Raw genomic sequence first — 8,358 nt, 5'->3', positions numbered from 1 at the left:
GCCTCAACCCAGGGCCTGGAGTCCCCCATACAGCTCTGCGGACAGATGTAGCCCTCATGCCCTTCGGCTCCATGAGGCACCCCCAGGCAGGACCGGTCCCTCTTTGCAGGGGATGAGCACATTCCTCCCAGCCAGGCTCCGATCATGCTCTCCATAATAAGCAAAAGCACCCCAGGAGCAGGCCTGAAGCCCCTCCCATGGCCCCCCACCCCAACCGAAGCCAGGAGGCAGGTGAAGTCTCCAGTTCCCCTCCCGGGAAGCGGTGATCCAACAGGGGCTGCAGAGTGAGGCCCGCCAGGAGCCTCCTGACCTCAGGCTGCGGGCTGCCGGGCCATCTTCAAGCTCCAGGCTTGGTCATGCTGCTGGGAAGCCTCACCCCATGCGGCAGTTGCAAGTCCCTGCCGCCTGACCCCGCCACCCTGGGGGCCAGGGGCCTCGTGTCACTGCCTGAGTGTGAGCCCCTGCCTGACATCACTTGAGGATGCCCTAATGTGGTAGACCAGTTACCCTAACCACAAGTGGCCACGCCTGACATGCCACAGCTGGGCACTGTCAAAGCCTGCCTCAGACCATGGAAGGCTCACAGAATGTCCATAGTGTCATGCTTCCCCAAGGCCCAAGTCAATTTTATTTTATCCTTTTCAACAAATCAAGGGGAGAGAACAGGCTGGGTGCCCCTGTGGGGTTCCACATCCCCACAGCCAGGAGGATGGGGCTCGGGGTCCACGGAGCAGGGCTCCTCTTGCCACCCTGCAGCAGTGGGGTGGGGTCCACACACATCTGGGTGCTGTGTTCACCTGGCCCTGCTACATGACCAAGACTCTGCCTCCAAGCCCGCGATCCCCATCCCATGGCACTCTCGCGCACGGGCAGGAGAGGCTCTGCTCTTTCGAGCACGCCCCTGCACCCAGCCCTGCCGTGGGTCCCACGTGCACCCAGCCTTGTAAGGCAGGGGGTCCACATTGCTCCTGTGGTGTCACCTGGACATGTTCCTGTCTAGACACTATACACACACTGGCGTGACAGCCTAGGGGACACAAGACATGACCTTCTCGATGTGCATGAGCTGCACATCTGGGCTTTCAGGGCCATGCGACAATATCCTCGTAGCTGGGCTCAGGCCACGTAGCAGAGGCCAGCCATCTTCAGGGCGCTTAGAAGGCCTTGCGTGTCTTGGCCTATGGATTCCAGCTTTTCTCAAACTTGGGAAACTGTGCCATCACGTCCTTGAACACTTGTCCATTCCACTCTCCTCTCCTCTCCTCTCCCCAGGACTCCAAGTCCACCAGGTGAGGCTGCTCAATGTGTCCCGTGGTGACGCACTCTGCTCTCTGTCCGGACTGGTCTTCTCTCTGCATCCCTGTGAGTTGGGGCCACTTTCTTAGGCGGTGTCTGACTTGCCATCAGCCTACCAGCCTTCTTTCAGGAGGACAATGGACCACAGCTGGGTCTCGTGTCCCCCAAGCTGAGGCGGCGGGCCCAGCCCCAGAGAGAAGACCACTCGGGAACACGTTCCAGGCAGAACGAGCCCCAGGAGGGTCCTGCACTGGTGTCAGTGCCTGGACAAGGCCACCGCCTCACCAAAACAGCAAGGAGAGGCGGACGTGTGTGCGCCACCAAGGGAACCAAATTCCCACATGGGACGCCATATAGTGGGCTCCAAGTCATCCACCAAGATGCCCGAGGAGTGTGCTAAAATAACCTGCAACTTGAATTTCTGTATTAAAATATTCCATACCCTGCAGCTTCTCTGATTTCAGAGCTCAAAACTAGTTATGGTTTCCTTGAACGATTCTGCAGAACGAGAGGAAAGTGTCCCTGTTGCCAAGGGCACAGTCATAGTTGCCAAGTGGACCTGATGGTGGGGGGCCATGTGACCCAGCAGACAAGATCCATTGGAGGTTAGGTGACTGGCCACCTGCAGTGCTGGCCAAGCATCCCAGCAGCATGAACCATCAAGTACTGGGCCAGGGACAGGGCAGTTCCGTGAGAGCGGCCCGGGCCTCGGCTATCTCCCACGTCCAGACCCTCTGCACACAGGCAGCGGCCAGTGGGGCAGGGCTGACCACAGCCAGCACAGGTGCCCCCCAGCACTGCCCACCGTGGGGCTGACCATGGCCAGCATGGGTGTCCTCCCAGCACTGTCCATGAGCTTTGCCCCACACACTGTCATATACAGGAAGTATCCATGTGTGGTAGGATCCTGCCCACCTCAGCCGACCCCCTCCCCCGTGCACTTCATGTTGGCTCACAGCTCCAGGAAGGGCCCTTTCACCCCTCCCGCAACTGCTGACTGCATGCGCCAAGACACGCACCGAAAGCCTTCAAACCCCGGAACTGATGGGTGTGGGTGCATTATGGGATCCTACCCCACTTTCAGGAAGGCAGGTCCCAGATTGGAGAGACAGGTGGGAGGCGTGGGCCCTCTAGAACCTTCTGGGCACAAGTGGTCTCAAACGGCAGCACAGGGCCCGCCTAGGGCTGCCCAGAGCCCACGTGTGGCTGGACTTCATGCGGCCCCATGGAAGACAGCACAGTGGGACGCCTGCACCTGCAGCCGCAGCCGGGGTGGGCAGGAGGGCCCATAGGCCGATGCCTCTGGCAGGGACTGCCATGACCCCAAGAGGCTCCAACACCCTCCCAGGACGACACCGGCTTTTCCTTGCGACCCAGGGACTCGGACACACGCATCAGTGTGGGAGTGGCTCCCCTCAGGAGGGATGCGGGGATCGGCCTTCAGACCTCCAAGGACCCAGTGATGGGCGAGTGGCCTTCTGCAACGCTGAGGCCTGCCCCAAGAACAGCCCCATCTACGGGCGCTGTCTCTACCAACACAGAGACGGCTGCAGGAGGCCAGAGAAGTCCCCTCTGCAGGGAGAAGGGGAGGCAGAGAGCCTGGTGGGCCTGGCCACCGAAGGGAGACTGCAGAACCGCCAACCAGTGAGACCGCGCTGCCGGCAAGGGCAGCTTTGGCACGTGGGACAACCCACAGCCTCACGGGCCCCCTGGTTCGGGCATGCCCGGCGACTGGGATAAAAGCCAGCTCCTGTCCCGGGACCGTCACAGGTCCCTTCGTCTGTCCTCTCAGGGCCACGAGGGGAGCTGGCGGCCTCCATGCTGAGGGACACAGGGCCGTGGCTGTGCCATGAGTGGCAGCACCAGAACCGGAGTCGGGCCCAGGGGTCTCTTGAGCTGGCCCCTCCACCAACAGGGCAAGGGGAACCTTGGGCCGGCTGGGGACGCACGCTGTTGAGAGGCCACCCCCCGGGCCCCCCGCTGTGACACTGGGCCAGCCTCTGTGGGGATGACCGAGGGGCGTCCCTCAGCCACACAGCCGGGAGGAGGACAGGAGCCCTGAGCCCACCTGCTAGCCTTCTGAGAAACAGAAACGCCCACACCTGACCCCGGCCTGGACAGGAGCAGCCGGGGCAGGCAACGCGTACCTCACGTTCAGGCCGGGTGCAGCCTCCAATGCCCTGCCTGCTCAGCCAGCTCTGAACACGTGGTGGCCGCCTGGGGGTCAGCAGTGGAGGAGAACAGGAGTGCCCATGAAGCAACGAAACTAAGACCCCACCCCCATGGTCACATTGACATGGGAGGCCAGGCTGCCCCTGCATGCACGGCGGGTCCCAGTGCACAGACAGGCGTTCGTGGAAGCCTGCTTCAGGCCCAGCTCACCCAGATCCTGCTCCTCACCAAGGCAGGGGTCACACGGGTTGTGGGCCCAGGGACGGCCACCTTCAGTCACCCTCACAGCCCTGACCCTTCCCGCATGGCTGGCTTGGCTCGTGCCAGCCACACTCAGCTCCTCTGATGTGCCCGGAGTCGCCTGTGGCTGAAGTGACCCCACCACCTCTCAAGCGCATCCCAGGATCCCAGGAGAGGGCAGGCATGAGATGAACATCTAGCCCTGCTTCTAAGAAATGGGGAAATGTTCACTCTTCAGCCCAACAAAGGAAACCCCAGAGTTACCCAGACTCCCCAGCCCAAGCAGATGTGGCATGAGGAAGGGACGTGGGGGGCTGGGCCGGGTCACGTTTCCTGCAGTGGCTCATGGCCCGAGGGTCCAGGGCACAGCCATGTCTCTCGTGTCCAGGAAGTGGGGACTCTGGGTCATTCGCCACCAAGTGGGCAGTTCCAGCTGGGGAGGCTGAGCCTCAGGGTGACAGCTACCCCGGACGCAGACGCAGCCTCATGGATTCTTGCTTTGTCTTGAAATCCCCAACGCCAGTCCATGCCTCAGAGTGTGGTGCCCTAATTCTGCAGCCCCCATCCAGGCGCTCAGCCATGTTCCTTGCAGGGCTTCTCAGAAGCAGCACCCACAGCGCCCATCGTGGACACAAGAGCTGACATCAAGGGAGGACACGACCCATGAGAGCACACGCCTTCACTGCCTGGGCACCATGACCTGGGCAGGCATGCAGAGAGGCCTCACTGGCCAGCCTCAACCCCCTCGATCGTGGTCAACACGGGACTTGGCGGGCAACAGCCTGGTGTGGCCAGCCTCCCAGAGTGTGCCCACTACAGGATAGAGGGTGCCTCTGGCCCCGGGAGAGGTGGGCCCACACTGTCCTTAGTGATCCAGGGCCCTCAGGAGTCCGGCTGGGGCAGTGCTGCATGCATAGCGTCCAGCCAGTCCACATGGTCCTCAGCCCTGTGGAGCACCAGAGGCGGTCGGCCACCTGCCCAGAGACTGCCCACAGCAGGGGGCAGCCCGACCTGCGCCTCCCCTCCCTCCTGCAGGCACTCGCCCCACAGCTCCAGGAGAGATGCGGCACATTGGCCCAGGTCCTTCTGCTGCCCCTCCAGCTGGTCCTGCCTCCCCTCCCCAGGGGCGTTTCCCACAAAGTGTCTGGGGGTTTCCAGGGTCCCCTGGGAAGGTGTAGATCAGTGGGGACCACCCGGTCCCTCCTTGGGTCCAGCGGGAGAACTAGGATCCCAGAAGCATGGAGGCCCAGGCGTTTGCTGTGCCCAGCCATGGGGATCCTCGCACTTCGTAAGGTACTGGGCCCAGGTCTGTCCTCGGTGTCCCTGCAGCCAAGCTGCTCTGTGCACATCTGCTGGTCCCACTGCACTGCTGGTCACATCTGCCACGGCTTATGTCGGGCACACTATGGGCACCAAAAGTGAAGGGCGGCCACAACACACCATGGCCGCCCTCAGGGCCCTGATGTCGAGGCCCTCAGCTCCAGCCACGTGGCCATAGGGTGCCCAGAGCGCCAATCACAGAAGACCAAAGTCAGCCCTGGGAGTAAATGCCCGCTGCCCCCACCCCCCGGAATAACCCCCTCTGAGGCTGTTGTCTCCCTAAACATCGTGGGAGTGGCTTATACCCTACCCACAGAGCTGGCTGGGCTGGGAGCCCACCCGCCGTCCCACGTGGTACATGGCTGATAGCCGAGGCAGAGCATGGTGTCCATACCTCCTTGTCTGGGCACACCCAATTCCTCCCAAGTCTCCCGCAAGTGTGTATCTTGTCCCCAACCCGCATCTCTGGAATGACAGAGTAGCGTCCAGACTGTACTCAAAGCCCCGGGGAATCTCCAGGAACTTCCATGGGAAGCAGCTCCACTGACCATGTGCAAATCCCACAGTAACTCCACCTCTAGGCCCTGCAGAGCACAGGTGAACAGTGGCTTCTGGGTGGCCAGTGCAGGGGAAGGAGCAACCTTGCCCCCTGCAGGGTGAAGGCCACCACAGGGACAGGGGTCTGGGGCTCTGTGACGGGCTCCAGGGAGTTCTAGCCAATAGAAGGTGTCAAGCCACACGGTGGGCTGAGCCCCAGGTTCCAGAAGCCACAAGAAGCTGCCAGCAGGCCAGGCCGCGCTGAGGCAGATGATGCAGGAGGCAGTGCAGGTGGAGCCCTCAATGCTGGCCCAGAGCTCAACCTGAAGGTCCTGGCCGGGTTCATGGCCACTCACCCCAGCCCTGGGAGACAGCCTCCTTTGGAGACGTGTCAGCGCACTCGGAACTGCCAAGTGTGAGCGGGTCCCTGGGCTGAGCGACACTGGAGACAGTACTCAGAGCCCCGTGACCCCTCTCCAAGTGCAGATGACAGTGCCCAGGCAGCCAGCCATGACCATGGCCACAGCCTCGACTTCACAAGCCGGTCCAGCTTGTGTCTTGGTCAAAAGACAAACTCTGGAGCTGCTGGTACGTGCCTTTCTCGGGCATACTTAATGGAAACCTGGGTCCAATTCACAGCAAAACTCCGGTTGTTAACAGCACTCGTATCTTCTGAACTGTCTCCCCTAGGCCGCGGGTGCCAGTAAAAGAGAGCTTGGAAGGAGGTCGGAGCCAGGCCAGGGCTACCCTGCTGCCACTCCTCCCGCGAAGGCAGCCAGGCCAGTGCAGCTGCACCACCACCTGGCACTTTTCACTCTTCACACATGACAGCCTTCGAGGGACACTCCATGCCACTGCCCCCAGCCACCCCACCCAGGTCGTCTGGCAATAGCCGGCAATGAGGCCATACAGGGCCCGCCAAGACCACCCTTACATCGACGGGAGAAGCTTCCCAATGAGGCAGGCAGAGCCCCCACCTGGGAGAGCGCAGTCTCTGGGAGTGTCTCTAGATGCACGCAGTCTCTAGATGCACGCAGAGGAAGAAGCTGGCCAAGCTCGCTAACTATTCATGGCACCACTGACCCTGTCTGTTTTATTTGGGGGTGGGGGAGCAGGCGGGTGACAGGCTGTGGGCATGCCTCTCATTTCCATGCGGTTCCGTGCCCCAATTCGTGTGGCACAGGCTTGCCTTGCATGGACACACAGAGCACACGTCAGAGGAGGCCCGAGTCAGATGCCACTGGGTACAGGGTGTGACCCTGGGCTGGCTCCTCAGGGGACACCGCCTGGGAGGACAGCAACAGTGGACAGAGTGCCAGACACCATGGCCAAGAAGGGCAGAGGCAGGAATGGAGGGGACATCGGACTCGACACCTGGACTCCCCTGCTGGACATTGCAGGGTGGAGACTGCAGCCCTCACGGGACTTGGGCAATAGCCAGCCCCTGTGGCATGCAGGACCTGGGCTAGATGAGGGATGCACCTGGGTCAAGGATCTCCCCTCCAGGCATCTGGCCATAGGTGGGCAGATTCAGGCTAAGTGAGGGAAGGAGGAGAAGGAGTGCATCTGAAACCATACGTGCTCAACTGGACAGTCCTCTCTTCCAAGGTTGGCTCTTTCTGTGTTAAAAAGGGCCTTTCTGTCACAAAACGAAGCCACATGAGAAGGTAACAACCCCAAGCAAGCTCTAGCCCCATGCTGCTCTCAGAGAAGCTGCCCGGGTGTGGACGTCTCTGGCCTGACAGCCCATCTGAGCCTTGGCCGTGGCCACTTCATGCCATGCTGGGAATGTTCAGCCTCGCCCCCACATGCACCCATGGTGCGACTGCTCACATCACTGTTGTGTGCTGAACACACGCGTGCTCCCACTCAGGGGTCTCCAGGGTCCATGTACCATGCCTCCCAGGAGGAGGCTCCAGGTTGCCAGCCAACAGGTGGGGCCAGCCCAGGCCCTGACCTGCCAAGGTGAGGACCAATCCCTTGAGCTCACACCTTTGACCAACCAAGCATATGGCAGTCAAGCTGCTATGGGATGCCCTCCCTGTCACCAACACTCAGAGAACACGCGAGACCAGGGCTGGGTGGCTACCCGGACGTCTTCACCCTGGTCCCCGCGCCTTGTGGGGTACACACACCACCTTATTCCTCAGAGTGCACTTCCTACCGCTGCAGGTGAGGCCTCAAACAGTCATTTGGGAGGTTGCATCCCAATCCTATTTGGGGTTCATTTCCAGGCATTTCTGGGTTGCTTCTTGGCACAAGGCTGTACAAAGTGTTTACAGACACACCCAGAACTTTCCATGTATCCACTGGCAGAAGAATGTCCTTCCAAAAGGAAGCTGACTGGTGACCCAGCATGTTCCAGTTGTGAAGGACTTGGGGGCAGGGAGAGGGTGGGGTCTCAGCAATCTGCTGGGGCAGTCCGCACCTACACAGGTCACACCAACACTGACCACCATCTAAATCAACTTTCTCACACTGGGCACACACGTGCAGGTCTCATTTACCCGTGATCCCACCGGCTGGTCAGGAGACCTCTCTGCAGGATGTAGCACCTTCTCACCCACCCTCAGGGACACCCAGGCCCGGGGTCAGCACCTGCGGTCCAGCTGCCCTCTGTCCTGAGCCTCCCTGCAGGCCTGGGGTCACCTCTCCGGAAGATGCAAGGTCAGGGGCTCTGCACTTCTGTGTCTCTGTGGGACACACCCTGGCCCACCACCCCAGATGCCCAGGCCAGCCTCTCCCACCTGAGGGGTGAGGTCTGGCCCCACAGGACTCCACGCCCCAAGTCCT

The sequence above is a fragment of the Carlito syrichta genome, unplaced genomic scaffold, assembly GCF_000164805.1.
Source record: "Carlito syrichta isolate Samal-C Ts95f unplaced genomic scaffold, Tarsius_syrichta-2.0.1 Scaffold303679, whole genome shotgun sequence".
NCBI classification, from domain to species: domain Eukaryota; kingdom Metazoa; phylum Chordata; class Mammalia; order Primates; family Tarsiidae; genus Carlito; species Carlito syrichta.
The sequence above is the reverse complement of the archived record's forward strand: the minus strand, read 5'-3'. Positions refer to the sequence as shown.